General features: G+C 40.2%; 1 protein-coding gene and 1 non-coding gene across 2 annotated transcripts in view; one reads left to right on the top strand and one right to left on the bottom strand.

Annotated features, from left to right (window-relative positions):
• DNAJC22 (DnaJ heat shock protein family (Hsp40) member C22) overlaps nucleotides 1–16,242 on the top strand; it is an 89,839-nt gene that overhangs the window by 46,360 nt on the left and 27,237 nt on the right. The gene's annotated exons all lie outside the window — the stretch shown is intronic.
• Nucleotides 10,200–10,306, bottom strand: LOC140617767 (U6 spliceosomal RNA). The gene has a single exon (XR_012017936.1). It is a non-coding gene; the product is annotated as a U6 spliceosomal RNA (small nuclear RNA).

Below are 16,242 nucleotides of genomic sequence, written 5' to 3'. Positions count from 1 at the left end.
TCTGGGATCATGCCGTGAGTCAAAGGCAGACGCCTAACTGCTGAGCCACCCAGGCATCCCCCTTTCATATTATTTTGAAGCAACTCTAGTTATCATATTTTATGCATAAATATTTCATATTTTTAAGAGATATCGATGCTTGCAAAAAAAACCCCATTACTATACCAAAAAAATTTAGTAATTACTTAATATCCAGTTTCCTGGCAGTTTCAAATTTACAGTTGTCTCTTGAATGTCCTAAAGTGTTTCGTTGTTTGACAGGGAGTTGTATTTAATAAGGGTGAGTGTGCCTGCCAGGCAAGTATGATGAAGTGAGGGAGGGGAAGGACACTTGAGGTGCATGTAAGAGAGTGGACCTCAATCTAAGCTATAATGGACTTTGAACTCTAAGCTAAGGCAGGAGATGAAGACATGAGAGACGAGTGGAATCAATGGCTAGTAAATCCTGATAGCGACAAAGTATTGTTGGAGTTGGAGTGCTAGAGGGAACAACCTGAAAAGATAGGGAGTGGTGATTGGAGGGTGGAGTGCAGATGAAGTAGAGATTTCGGAGTTACTGTTGTTGGCTTGTTCTAGGACAGGATATTGACTGAGGGAGTGAGTAGCTACAATAGAGTAGAGGGAGGGTTGTTGCATATGAGGAGTTCAAGGAACTGAGAGGGCCAAGTATCAAAACAGCCACCTGGGTGAATATTTAAATCACTTGGAATTATGACAGGCCAGAGGGATAGGAACCAAAATCTGGGAGGCTTGAGAAGTGAACTAGGCATAGCCAGATGAATGCAACAAAGGGTTTGAAGGTGGTGGCATCGTCTTACAGGAAGCTTTTTTTATTTTATTTTTTTTAAAGATTTTATTTGTTTATTTGAGAGAGAGAGAGCAATAGAGCAAGCAAGCATGAGTTGGGGACAGAGGGAGAGAGAAACAGGCTTTCTACTGAGCAGGGAGCCCAATGTGGAGCTCGATCCCAGGACTCTGGGATCAGGACCTGAGCCGAAGCCAGACATTTAACCAACTGAGCCACCCAGGTGCCCTGACCAGGAAGCTTTTTTTTTTTTTTTTTTTTTTTTTAATTTTTTAAAAATTTTTATTTATTTATGATAGTCACAGAGAGAGAGAGAGAGAGAGAGGCAGAGACACAGGCAGAGGGAGAAGCAGGCTCCATGCACCAGGAGCCCGATGTGGGACTCAATCCTGGGTCTTCTGGATCGCGCCCTGGGCCAAAGGCAGGCGCCAAACCGCTGCGCCACCCAGGGATCCCCGACCAGGAAGCTTTTTAGGAAGGAAGAAAGGGGAATAATCTGGAAGCAGAGGTGAGGGACAATGTAAATACCTACCTCTTTTGCCCCAGGCTCATAGTATAAGGAGTGTGGGAGAGGAGCAACCATAGGCAGGATTGTAGAGAGAACAGTGGCCTCAGAGCAACTTGATTGCAATTGGAGCAGAAATTGAGGAGGAGTAGGAGAGGGGAGCAGTTTATGAAAGAGGATATACTTAGCCATTTGGGGATGAGAGCTTAGGGATTTGGAATGACCCCAAAATCCTGGGATTCTTGTGGTAAGTGATATAAAGAGGGATAGAGATCATAATGAGATGGTCTTGATGTCTTAGGCAAATTATAGTGTAACCAGATGAGGGATGGAGGTGTGGGAAGAAGCTCCAGAGTAAAGATCCCTTCACTTCTCCTGCTGGTGCTGGTGTAGAGGTTGGGGGAAAGGCAGAGGAGCTGTAGCTCCATTATATGCTTTCTACTCCTGGGGCCAAAGTACTCTGCAATAAGAAGCTGTTAATGCAGCTGGTCAAAAGCTAGAATTTCCTGTACAATTTCCTGTTGTTTACCTGCCCTGCCTCTATTTTTTTCCCTTTCTTACTGAAAACTTAGAGTAGAACATCTAGATGTTTTCAGTACCCTGTTCTTAAATATCCTAAATATTCTAGAAACTGGTAAATAATGTTGTTACTAGCTTGCTGGGGGGAAATGACAGCAAGATTATAATAAGAAATTAGGGCGTCTCACCATCAGGGTTAGAAAGGGAAAGGAAGGAAGAGATTTCAGGGAGAGGTAGCTTTAGATTTCTTAAATCTGGCCTAGGAAACGGAGTTAGGAGAGGGAAAGAGTTTGACCTGTGTCCTGGGAGGAGAGAGTAAAGTTCTGTCCGGAAGGAGGAAGGAGGGAGCCTGCCGAAGGATCTGTGTTGTTTGTTTTTGTTTATTTATTTAAGAGAGAGAGAGAGCACATGTATGGGCACACATGCAAGAAGGGGGCTGGGTGGGAAGGACAGAAAGAGTGAGAGAATCTTAAGCAGGCTTCACAGCACAGAGCCTGTCGTGGGGCTCGATCTCAGGAACCTAAAGATCATGATCTAAACTGAAATCAAGAGTTGGCCACTTAACCAACTAAACTACCCAGGTGCTCGAAGAATCTGTGTTTTTAACAGGTTCCTTTCAGGATGCTCTTGCTGGATTGGAGACTGAACTATTCTTAGATTCATTTCAATGGATATTTATTAGCACTTCCTATGTGCTAGGCACTGGGCTAGATGCTCAGGATATTATGTTGTGCATATAGAAAGGTTCCCATTTACGTGGATTTACAATCTAGCAGGAAAGACAAGAAATTATAATTTAATGTGAATGCTTTAATATGAAGAGTGAGGGTTCTTTGGAAGCCCATAGTAAAAGCATCAGCTTTGTCTCAGATAGAGTAGGGAGGAGAAGAGTACAGGTTCTGGAGTGAGTGACATGGAAATGGAGACCTGAAAGATGAGCTGCAGTTAGTTAAGTGAGGAGAATAGGGAGGAGAGTTACATGTCCAGCAGCTACAGCTGGACTATCTGTGTCTCTCCAACTTCTAAACCTTGTCTTACCCAGGAAATAAGAAATGGAATCATCTGTTCTGATCACCATATTTATCCCCAATATTCCTGTACACCAGGGATGGCAAACTACTGCTCATAGGTCAGCCGTGGCCTGCTACCTGTTTTTGAATGGCTGGCAAGTTAAGAATGGTTAGCAGTTCAAACTGTAAGCCAAGAATACTGGGAAAAGTCAAACCCAGATACCTTAATTCAAAGTCTGTTCATTCCACTGATCACATTGTATTATAATTAGCTGCTTATATTTCCATCAAGAAAAGACTTGAACTTGAATGACAGCTGTTTTTTTCTTATATCTATCATTTCCAGCACAGGGTGAATCCAAAATAAAGATTTATTCAATGACTGTCATGTAAGTAATTTCATTTTTTCCCTTGCAACAAATCCTGTGAGAATAACACATACATAAAAATTTCAAATAATTGATGTTAACTCTTTTTTTTTTTTTTTTTTTAGCTTTTTTTTAAAGTTTATTTATTTATTTAAGTACTCTCTATACCAGCCTGGGACTTGAATTCCTGTCCCCAAGATCAAGAATCACATGCTTCTCTGACTGATCCAGCCAGGTGCCCCACCATTTCTTCTATTTATAATAGCAATATTTTTAAAAAGTATGTTGCCATTGAAAAATTGATTTCATTAAATGTAACTAAAGATAATTTGAAATATTTTGTGCTATAACAAAAGGCCTTCGGGGACTACTGACTAGTGACATTTATGTACAGCTGTTTGTTCCTGTAGTAAATATCTCAGAATGCTAGATATTTCTAGTTTTTGTCAGCTTTTTGTAATATCTATTCCTTTGTCAGCTGTAATAGCTGCCTCCCCCCTCCTTTAAATTTGCTGCTCTGCCTTTTATAGATTAAGAACCTAGAAATCTTATTAGAACTGTGTATAAAGTAGGAGCAGATAGTCTTGAGGATAATACTTGTGAGTACAGTGAAAAGTGAGGTATTTTTGTTCTTAAGGATTTTGTACCTGTTGGAGAAATTGAACATACTGGGAATAGTCAAGATGTAAAAGTATATTAACCTCAAACTTGTATACCCCATTGCCTACTTAACATCTCTACATGGATGTCTAATATGCATCGCACACTTAATGTTTCCCCCACACTTCTTCCCTCAGCCATTCCCTTATCAGGATAGAAAGACTCTCCTTCCAGTTACCCAAGCCTAAAACGTAGGAATCATCCCTGATGCCTCTGTCTTTGTAACCTCTCACATCTGATCATGTTTTACTTTCAGAATATTGAATTCGATCCCCATTTCTGCTGCTACCACCAAGATTCAAACTGCCATTCTCTCTCTCTTTTTTAAAAGATTTTATTTATTCATGAAAGACACAGAGGCAGAGACATAGGCAGAGGGAGAAGCAGGCTTCATGCAGGAAGCCCGATGCAGGACTGATCCTGGGACCCCGGGATCATGCCCTGAGCCGAAGGCAGAAGCTCAACCACCGAGCCACCCAGGTGTCCCTCTTTCCTGGATTCTTACATTAGCCTTCTGACTGATTCCCCCGCTTCTGCCCCTGTCTCTATACAGTCTGTTCTCAACAGACATCCAGAATGATTCTCTAAAAAAGTCAAATTAGATTGTCACTCCTTTGCTCAAAACCTTCCAGTGGCTTTTCATCTCACAGTAAAAGACAAAGTTCTGACAGTGGCCTAAAAGACTGTAGAGTCTGTTCTCAGTTTACTTCTCTGGCCTAATTACCTATGACTGTTTCCTCTGCTCATGTCCCTTCAGTCACAGTGATATCTTTGCTGTTTTTCTAAGGTGCCAGGCTGTTCCTTCTTTGAAGCCTTTATACTTCCTGTTATCTCTCCCTGAAATGCATTTCCTGTGTTGATAGCATGGCTTTTCCTCTTTCTTTTTTTAGGTGTAAGGCTCAAATGTCACCATATTGGTGAGGTCATGGCTCTCTTTAACTCCTTTACCCTGCTTTATTTTTCTCCATAGCATTTATCAGCATGTGATAGGCTGTGTGCATAGGGATGTGTAATTAATTAACTAATTTTGACTTTAATTTTTTTTTAATTTTATTTATTTATTCATGAGAGAGAGAGGCAGAGACACAGGCAGAGGGAGAAGCAAGCTCCACGCAGAGAGCCCGATGCGGGACTCGATCCAGGGTCTCCAGAATCATGCCCTGGGCTGCAGGCGGCGCTAAACCGCTGCGCCACCGGGGCTGCCCTGACTTTAATTTTTTAAAAAGATTTTATTTATTTGAGATAGAGTGAGAGAGCATGGGCAGGGGGAGGGGCAGAAGGAGAGGGAGAAGCAGACTCCCCACTGGGCAGGGACTCAGCCTTTTGAGGCTCCATCCCAGGTCCCCAGGATCACCACCTGAACTAAAGGCAGATGCTCAACTGACTGAGCCACCCAGGTGCCCTTAACTTTAATTTAAAAAGTATGTTTCACTACTGTCTCCCCATAGTATAGAATAGGGACTGGTAAGCCAAAAATGTAAATAAACTTGAATTAGAACACAGCCATGCTCATACATTAGTGTATTGTCTGTGGCTGCTTTCACACTCCCAACAGCAGAGTTGAGTATTGTGACAGAGACTGTAAGGCTTTAGACCATAGGCTGTAAAGCCTACAATATTTGCTGCCTGGCCCTTTATTGAAAAATTTTTTTTGCTGACCTTTGGGCTAGAACAATATCTGGCACATAGTAGGTGATTGAAGGAACAGAAAGTAAATGCTGAGTGGCAGGGTCCAAATTGTAAATTGCTAGTGAGGATATGGGTTAATATTTCAAAAGTTGTTACTAGATTTTAATAATTAGGATAATTTGGGAATATGTTAACCATAATAACTTATTTAAGCTGAAATTCTTGAATTTATTGCAGGCATTACTACTTGATAGCAGAGATGGGCCAACTTTTTGAGGGCTACACCTAAATTGGAGATGATAGTGTTCCAAAGGCACAAGATCCTTTTAAAAATTAGCTTTTACATGGTGTTACAGAAAGAACTCTAAATAATAAATTGGTAGTAGTTGTTGGTTGCATGCTGTGAAAAATATGAACCTAAATAAATGTGTACAGTTTTCAATCACTTATGTGAAAGGTGGACATATAGAATAGATAATAATACATTGTGTTTGAGTTTGGAGTACACTTTTGGGTTGTAAGTGGATTAGCCTGAGTATTCTAGGTACTTCTAAAAGTGTTTTTAAGTAGCACAGTAAAACTAAACTGCAAAACCCAGATCAGAAGAATTTGGAAAATTGTATTGCTTCTGGCATCCTGTCTTTGTCCAAATCTTAACCTTTTTGTTTTATTTATTTTTAATTTTTTTTTTTTTTTTGAGAGAGAGAGAGAGAGAATGAATCATAAACAGGTTCCCTGTCTAGCATGGAGCAGGACATGAGGCTTGATCTCACAACCCTGAGATTATGACCTGAAATGAAATCAAGAATTGGATGCTTAACTGACTGAGCCACCCAGGTACCCCCCAAATCTTACCTTTTAAAAACTAAATCTAAAAAAAAACAAAAACAAGGGATCCCTGGGTGGCGCAGCGGTTTGGCGCCTGCCTTTGGCCCAGGGCGCGATCCTGGAGACCCGGGATCGAATCCCACATCGGGCTCCCAGTGCATGGAGCCTGCTTCTCCCTCTGCCTGAGTCTCTGCCTCTCTCTCTCTCTGTGACTATCATAAATAAATAAAAATTAAAAAATAAAAAAATAAAAAAAAATAAATAAAAAAAAACAAAAACAAAACAAAACTAAATCTAAGGAATAAATAATGTTAGTCATGCAAATCACCCATGTGGAGGGGTGGAGAAGATTTTAGAAATATTCTAGTTTTATTTGTTTTAAGATTTTTTATTTATTCATGTGAGACATAGAGAGGCAGAGACACAAGGCAGAGGGAGAAGCAGACTCCTCGCAGGGAGCCTGATGTGGGACTCGATCCCGGGACCTGGGATCACACCCTGAGCCAAAGGCAGATGCTCAACCACTGAGCCACCCAGCAGTCCCATAAGAAGTATTCTAGTTTTGGGCAGCCCTGGTGGCACAGCGGTTTAGCACCGCCTACAGCCCGGAGTGTGATCCTGGAGACCCGAGATTGAGTCCCACGTTGGGCTCCCTGCATGGAGCCTACTTCTCCCTGTGCCTGTCTGTCTCTGCCTCTCTCTCTCTCTGTGTCTCTATGAATAAAAAAAAGAAGTATTCTAGTTTTAAAAGGCCTTTACTGTTTAGTTGAGCTAAGTATAGACTATGTTCGACTGTATACTGTCTGCTTAGAAAACAAATATAATTTAAGCAAATAATAAAGAATTATGAAATCAGGGCTGGAAGAAACTTCATTCAGTATACATTTGAATGCACCATAGCCACTTTATTAGACTGGGTTGCAGAGGTATTGAATAAGAGTTGTTGCCCTCATGAGACTTAGTGTCTAATCCTCCTCCACAGACTCTACCTCATCTCATTTTATGTTGTATATTGGAATGTAAAGCTTGAGAGAGCAAGTACTTTCCCCAGGGTTGTGTAGCTCGTTACTGGTAGAATGGAACTAGAATGCAAATTTCTTATATGGGAGATAAAGGCAAAATATTGATTCATTTATGTACAATTTTGATAGTCACTATTGTGTTTATCACTGTACTAGGTACTGGGAGATAATGGTGGTAAGTAGAAAGGCACATTTTTTTTTATGTAAAGCTTAAAAGGAATTTTTTTTTTTTTGGAGGGGAATCCAGAATGTTTTCTACTCTGTTTACAGTCTTTAGTCTCATGAGAAGGTTGGGGGCTCTTCTATATTCATTCTTCAGTGTGACTAAGTTCAGTAAGTTTAGTGTTTTTCTGACACTCAAAGTCAGTTTTATTGAAAGACTGAGACTTACATGAGGAAGGAAGAGTGAAGTAGTTATGGATTCTCTGTGGGAAGTGACCTTTATTTATTTCAAGATTTGTAAAGGGCCTAAACTTTTGCCCTGTGAGTAAGAAAGAACCTTTTTCTTTTAAATGGCTATGCTATTAGAACCCAGAACCCAGGCTGATATTTAAAATCAGCCATATTGTGGGTTAAAGAGACTTTTGCACACTGACTTTCTCTTTCCTTTTAGTTACCCAAACTTTGGGTATATGTAATACTCAGTAAAAGAATCACATCTAAAGCAGAACACATTTTTATTCTTTAAAATTTCTTCTCAAACTGATTATTATATTTGATTTTTCTCTTTCCAGTGATTGCTTGCTAAAAAAAATCAAACATTTGACAGTCTAGGAAAGAGTGAAAAAGGTTAATTAAACTGCTGCTAAATAATTTAGGATGTTTTAAGTTATTTGGTGGCATAGATGATTAAGGCTTTTTTCCTTAAAATGTCTGGTTGGGAATGCTTTTACAATGGAGAGTTTTCAGAGTAAGCTACCTTCACCTCAGGCCTCCTTGCTCTTCCTGTTCCAGAGTATTTTCTTCCATTCTGCTGGGACCAATTAGTTCTTGGCTCATCAGTTCTTTTAGTTTCTCTGTTGAAGATGAGCTTAACCATGTTTATAATCTGTGAACATTAAATTCCCTGCCAGTGATCTAAACCACATTGAATTTAAGTATTTTCAAATGTAGGTGATTTATTTTCTCTGAATTTAGATCACAGCATTTATTCATTTATTTATTTTATTTTATTTATTTTATTTTATTTTATTTTATTTTAAGATTTATTTATTTATGATAGACATAGAGAGAGAGAGAGGCAGAGACACAGGAGGAGGGAGAAGCAGGCTCCATGTCGGGAGCCCGACATGGGACTCGATCCTGGGACTCCAGGATCGTGCCCTGGGCCAAAGGCAGGCGCTAAACCGCTGAGCCACCCAGGGATCCCCTAGATCATAGCATTTAAAAATGAAAAGACCTGGGGCATCTGAGTGGCTCAATCGGTTGAGTGTCTGACTCTTGATTTTTTTTTTTTTTAAGATTTTATTTATTTATTCATGAGGGACAGAGAGAGAGGCAGAGATGTAGGCAGAGGGAGAAGCATGCTCTTTGTGCGAAGCCTGATGTGGAACTTGATCCCGGACCCCAGGATCACGCCCTGAGTCAAAGGCAGACGCTCAACCGCTAAGGCATCCACGCATCCCTGACTCTTGATTTCGGATCAGGTCACAATCTCAGGGTCATGAGATCGAGCCCTGTGTCAGACTCTGTGCTCAGCGCAGAGTCTGCTTGAGATTCTCTCTCCTTCCTCTGCTTTCCCCATGCTTGTGCTCCATACATATATACATACATACATACTTTAAAAAAGCCAAAGAGACCTTAGAAATAGTGGTTATTACATACTGGTGATGATTATTCTAGTTCTGTTGCAGGTATAACCACATTTTAAGACACTACAAGTTAGTGTTATGTTTAGAGAAGGTAGTATGACTACAAGTCTCAATCATTTCAAAAATACTTGTAAAATAACTGAAATAGTATGCTAGTAAGAAACATGGACCGTGTGTGTAAATTTAAGTAATTTCAAATAACACTTAAAGCTAGATTGGCATGCAATTTGAAACATAATTGTCACATTTTAATTGTGTATGTGTTAGTCATAAAATAGCTTGTACCATGATCAAATCCAATAGTTCAGTGGATGCTGGAAAGGAGGAGGAGCTGGATGAGCTGAAGATGTTGTTTGATGTCATTTGGTTGGTATATATAGCAAGGCAGGCTAAGTTTGACCTTTCAGCATTTCAGGCTGGGGTCTCCAGGCATGCTGTTGCAGTTATCAGTTGCCAAAGAACAAAACCATTTCCAACTTGGTGTAAAACTCTCAAGGTTCTACGTATTGACTAGGCTTATCGAAGTGATTTTTGCATAAGTTCTTTCACACACTTGTAGTCTGATGGGCCTTGTGTTTTCTCAAAGGCTTCCTTCTAGACTCAGATGTCTGGCACTTGAGCAGTGAAGTTCAAATAACTAGGAGCTGAATAACTCTTTGAACATCACTATCTCTATTTCTTTGTAGTCCCAGCATAGGAGCTTCATAGTAGCCAGACTTCTTACATGGAGGCTTAGGGTTCCAAAAGCACTTGATCTGAATAAGAGAGCCAGAAGGGAGGTGTATTGTCTTTTATGACCTAAATTCAGAATCAGTGTCATTTCTACTGCATTTTATTCATTAGAAGTGAGTCATTAAGGCCAACCCATATTCAAAGGAAAGGGAATTAGACTCCACCTCTTTTTGGGAAGAGTGTCAAGAATATGCAGACATATTTCAAAGCCACTTCAGTTGTTGTTCTGGCCACAAATTATTTACATTCCTCCCAAGTGCAAAACACACCCCACTTACCCCTTCTCAGAGAGTTTTTTTGTTTTGTTTTGTGTAAATATGAACACTTCATGAATGTGTATGTCATCCTTGTGCAGGAGCCCTGCTAATCTGCTCTGTATTATTCCAGGTTTAGTGTATGTGCTGCCAAAGTGAGCACTAGGAGGGGTCTTACCTAATAATACAGCATCAGGTTCAGGCTTGAGGTCTAGGATCTTATCACCTAAATCAGATCCAGGTGCAGGTAGGCTATTTGGATATAGCTCCTTGTGTATAGCTCCCCGGGTACCATTGCTTTCACTTTGAAGACTTGTAAGCCAAAGAGCTATGTTATCTCTCCCACCCAGTATGCAATGGTGGACAGGCATAAGATAACCATTATGGGCACTGCTCTTCAAAAATAAAGAAAAATATAAGGAACACAATAGTTGCTGGTCCACAGCAAATCTGAAATCCAGCCAGGCCTGTATTATGACTTCTTTGATTAGGGCTCAGCTGTATTGCCTAGGAACCATCCTTCATAGCTCTTGGTTTTGCCCTCTCAATTATTGTTCCTTTTCCATAAAATGTATTCTTTGTCTGCAGATGAGTAATTTCCTAAACCATAGGATTTGAGCATGAAGGGGGTGTGTGTCCCAAAAACCTCTTTTCATTTTGTATTGTCTTTTTTAGTACAAGATGACAATATTTCTCAACACAGAATTCTCTGTGAATCTATTTGAGAGGTTCACTCTGTTAGACAAAAGCCGCGCTTACACAATGATATAAGCCTTTCTCCACCTTAGCCTCGCAGAAGAGGAAAAAGTTTTCCTTGACCCTCCCTCTTAAGATTGCTGAATGGGTCTGAAAATTAAACTGGCAAAGATTAAAAGGAGAAAAGCATACACGTTTATTTTATTTAATATAAATTTTATGTGACAGTGAAGCCTTTATTAGTAAATGAAGACCTGAAGAAATGTTTATTTTTTAAGTTTTAATTTTAATTCCAGTTAACATATGGTGTAATATTAGTTTCAGATGTACAATTTGGTGATTCACCCCTTCCATACATCACCTGGTGCTCACAGCAAGTGCACTCCTTAATCTCCATCACCTATTTCACCCATCCCCCCATCCAGCTCCCTTCTGGTAACCATCCATTTGTTAAGAGTCTATTTCTTGGTTTGCCTATTTTTTTCCCTTATGCTCATTTGTTTTGTTGCTTACATTCCACATATGAGTGAAGTCATATGGTATTTGTCTTTCTCTGACTTAGTTCACTTAGCTTAATGCTCTGTAGCTCTATCCACATTGTTGCAAATGACAAGATTTCATTCTTTCTTATGGCTAATATTCCATTGTGTGTATGTATGTACAGCTTCTTTATCCATTCATCTATTGATGGACACTTGGGCTGTCTCCATAGTTTGGCTGTTGTAGATAATGTTGCTATAAACATTGATTGGGGTGCATGTATCTTTTTGAATTAGTATTTTTGTGTTTTTTGGGTAAATACCTAGTGGTGTAATTGCTGGATGGTAAGGTAGTTCTATTTTTAACATGAAGAAATGTTTAAACCTGAGTGTTTTTATGCTAGGCTTAATGAAGAGTGGGCAGTTGTGGAGAAATGTAGTAAGACAAAGAGAATGAGGAAAGTGTAGTAAGCTGGGGGAAATTTAGCAAGCTCTGTTAGGATTCTTCTCTATGTCCCTTTGCCTTTGGAGATTAAGAATGCTCCCTTCTGGGCAGGCAGCCCAGGTGGCTCAGCGGTTTAGCGCCGCCTTCTGCCCAGGGTGTGATCCTGGAGACCCGGGATCGAGTCCCACATCGGGCTCCCTGCATGGAGCCTGCTTCTCCCTCTGCCTGTGTCTGTGCCTCTCTCTCTGTGTGTCTCTCGTGAATAAATAAATTATATATATGTATATATATATATATAAAGAATGCTCCCTTCTTGCAGGTACAGGGAGGGCACCTCTCATATGACCTATTTCAGGGGAGAAGAGCAGTGGAAAGGCCCGAGTGACTTTCCTGCTTCTGCCATTTTCTCAAGCTTCTTCAGCTTAAAATACTCAATATGCCACAGTACCTTATTTTGGGGTCGAATGTCCTAAACCCTCTCAGCTCCATTTAAAGTTTTTGTGGGAAAACACCTTTAAGATTTTTTTTTAAAGATTTTATTTATTCACAAAATACAAAGAGAGAGAGACAGAGAGACAGAGAGACAGGCAGAGAGAGAAGCAGCCTCCAGGCAGGGAGCCCGACATGGGACTCGATCCCGGGACTCCAGGATCACGCCCTGGGCTGAAGGCGCCAAACTGCTGAGCCTCCCAGGGATCTCCCACCTTTAAGATTCTTAGACAGCTTTTTGTTTGAAAAGAATTATGAGGCACCACCTTATATTGAATCTCTTTGGATATTTGACCTACCTACACTAGGGTTGGTCACCTATTACCAGTGAGTTAAGATGTGTTTTTACATTTTTAAAGGGTTGTTAAAAAAAAAAAAAAAAAAGAATGTTCAACAGAGACTGTATATGGCCCTCAAAGCCTAAAATATTTATTTTTGCCTTTATAGAGTTTGCCTATCCTTGGTCTGAATAAAAGTTTAATCTTAGGCCATGTGTCCCTGACACTGTCTTGGATTTGGTCTTTCTCCGGAGGGCATTTCTTTTTACAAAAAAAGATTTTATTTATTTATTCATGAGAGAGAGAGAGAGAGGCAGAGACACAGGCAGAGGGAGAAGCAGGCTCCACGCAGGGAGCCTGACGTGGGACTCGATCCCGGGTCTCTAGGATCACACCCTGGGCTGAAGGTGGCACTAAACCACTGAGCCACCCAGGCTGCCCCAGGAGGGCATTTCTTAATTTGAGAAATGTTTGCTATTTGGAAGTAAGGAATAGTTTATTTTTGGACCTAGCAAGTTCTGACTCCTTTATATTTCCTCTATATTCTTTTTGAAAATATGTGATTTCTTCTTTTTCTCATCTCTCTCTACCTGTACTTTATGATACTTAGCAAAAAAAAATAGTTGGTACTTCTGATATGCTGCCTGGAAATCTTACCCATATTCATAAGTTCATTGATTATATTTTCTCTTTTCAACATGATTTCAGGTGACAGTTTTGCTAAACTTTCCACTTATCTAATAGGATTTTCCTTTTTTTCCACTTCCAGTGATACTTTTCTCACTTTTTTTTAAAAAAAGATTTTATTTATTTATTCATGAGAGACACAGAGAGAGAGAGAGGCAGAGACATAGGCAGAGGGAGAAGCAGGCTCCCTGCAGGAAGCCTGATGTGGGACTCCGACCTAGGACTGCAGAATCATGACCTGATTCAAAGGCAGACATTCGACTGCTGAGCAATGGTGCCGCTTGCTTTTCTCACTTTCTCTTCTTTTCTTTTCTTTTCTTTTCTTTTCTTTTCTTTTCTTTTCTTTTCTTTTCTTTTCTTTCTTTTCTTTTCTTTTCTTTTCTTTCTTTTCTTTTCTTTCCTCTTTTCTTTCTTTCTTTCTTTCTTTCTTTCTTTCCTTTCTTTCCTTTCTTTCCTTTCTTTCCTTTCTTTCCTTTCTTTCCTTTCTTTCTTGATTTTATTTATTCATTCATGAGAGAGGCAGAGACAGGCAGAGGGAGAAGCAGGCTCCATGCAGGGAGCTCAACATGAGACTTGATCCCAGGTTTCCAGGATCAGGCCCCGGCCAAAGGTGGCGCTAAACCGCTGAGTCAACTGGGCTGCCCTCTCACTTTCTTTTAAGCTAAGGATGGGCAACTTTATTCTGTCAGGGGCCAGACAATACATATTTTTGGCTTTGGGGACCATGGGGTCAGTGGCACATCTAGTTAGCTTTGCTGTTGTAGTGAGGAGGCAAAAACAAACAATATATAAATAAATGGGTGTGGCTGTGTTTCAGTAAAACTTTATTTATACCAAAGCAGCAATTGAATTTTGCAGGTAGTTTATGGTTTGCCAATCCCATTTGTCTTTGTTTTTAAAGACTTTATTTATTCATTTGTGAGAGACAGACAGAGAGGCAGAGACATAGGCAGAGGGAAAAGCAGGCTCCATCCCAGGACCCCAGGATCGTGACCTGAGCCAAAGGCAGACACACACTCAACCACTGAGCCACCCAAGGGCCCCCCACCCCCTGACCCTGTTTTAAGTGTTTATTGATAGCTTCCTTGAGGCTTTTCCTAACAGTGACACTAAGATCCTTCAGGCTCTCACTAACACTTTTAGCCTTTTCTGGCTTTTTCCTGCCACCTGATCCAGAAGCCAAATGTTTACATTTTTTGGAAGCAACCCTATAACCAAAATCTGTTTTGGTTTTCTATTGCTGCATAATATACCATACTAAACTTAGTGGGATAAAATAACAGTCTTTTTTTTTTTTTTTTAATCTTTTATGATTCTGATGTTTGAACTTGGCTAGGCAGTTTCTTCTCAGGGTTTCTCATGTGGATGTAATTAGATGATAGCTGGGGCTGGAATCATTTAAAAAGCAAAAAGCTTCCTCTCTTACACAGTTGGAGGCAGATGGCAGTTGGGCCTGGAGTCATCTCCAAGTATTCCTCATTCACATATCAGGTGGCTGAGCTAGGAAGATTCAACCAATTTCTTGGATGGCTCTATAATCCTCTGACTCCTCATCCTTTACTCCAGCATGAGGGTTTTAGGGTACCTGGATATCTTACATGGTGATTCTGGAGTCCAAAGTTGTCCTCAGAGAGTACCAGGAAGAAGTTTTATCATCTTTTATGACCTAACTTTTTTTTTTTTTTTTTTTTTTTAAGATTTCATTTATTTATTCATGAGAGACACAGAGAGAGAGGCAGAGACACAGGTAGAGGGAGAAGCAGGCTCCATGCAGGGAACCTGACATGGGACTCGATCCCGGGTCTCCAGGATCACACCCCGGGCTGCAGGCGGCGCTAAACCGCTGCACCACGGGGGCTGCCCCAATTTTTTTTTTTTTTTTAAGATTTTACTTATTTATTCATGAGAGACAGAGAGAGAGAGAGAGAGAGAGAGAGGCGCGCAGAGACACAGGCAGAGGGAGAAGCAGGCTCCATGCAGGGAGCCCGATGTGGGATTCTATCTATCATCAGTCTCCAGGATCAGGCCCTGGGCTGAAGGCGGCACTAAACCGCTGAGCCACCCGGGCTGCCCTATGACCTAACTTGTGAGGTTATTCAGTGTCCCTTCTATTTCATTCTTTTCATGGGCAGGAGAATTAGACTCTACATTTGATGGGAGTAGGATCGAAGAATGTACGAACATGTTTTAAAACACAAAATACCCCACACATACACCTATAAAAGGTTTGGAAGCCCCCCCCCCCAAAAAAAAAAAGTTTGGAAGCTGGAATATAGAAGATTATACTTGTTAGAACAGGCTTTCTTTTCCTTGTTCATGGGGGTAGAGGTAGATTACCTTCATTTAATGTTTGAGAATGGAGGTGTGGAATAGCATGGAGGAGACATCACAGCAATAAACACCTCTTTTCTTTAGAGAAGGAAACAAATGACTGTCTTTTAGAAATAGGACCTGGAAGCTTTGGACTTGGCATTCTTTTTATTTTTTTGTATAAGAGAAGGCATAATGGTGCTTCCATCCCAAAGGAAGAAACAAAAGAAACAAAGAAGAAAAACTATCAGACTTTGGAAAATTCTACCATTTATAGATTTGTTTGAGTCTCCGGGTAGCATTTTTATAAGGATTAAATAGTATGTTTGACTGTCATTTCCAATTTCAGTTGAGTTTGTTTAGTTAGCTTTCTTAATGCTGGCAGGGATACTTCTAAGGGAAAATTTATATATCATGAGAGATTCATCCAAATTCTCTGATGATCTGAAACAAGATAGGAAGTTGTTATAGAATTAACTACCTGCTATATTACTCTTCCCACTTCTGGAGAAGAAATGCCTGTATTTAATCATTTACCTGTTTTATTTTTCTTGGTTGTCAGGTTTATATAGGTTATTGAATTGGGGGTAGAGAGAAAAAGCTTTTAAGTGAGTCAGTTTTTTTTTTTTTTTACTTGGTACTTGAAAGATACTTTTACAAAGCTTTAATAGAGTCCTCTAAAAATGTGCCAATTGGTAGCAATAAAAGAACCTTC

Source organism: Canis lupus, chromosome 25, assembly GCF_048164855.1.
Source record: "Canis lupus baileyi chromosome 25, mCanLup2.hap1, whole genome shotgun sequence".
Taxonomy (NCBI): Eukaryota; Metazoa; Chordata; class Mammalia; order Carnivora; family Canidae; genus Canis; species Canis lupus.
The sequence above is the reverse complement of the archived record's forward strand: the minus strand, read 5'-3'. Positions and strand labels throughout refer to the sequence as shown.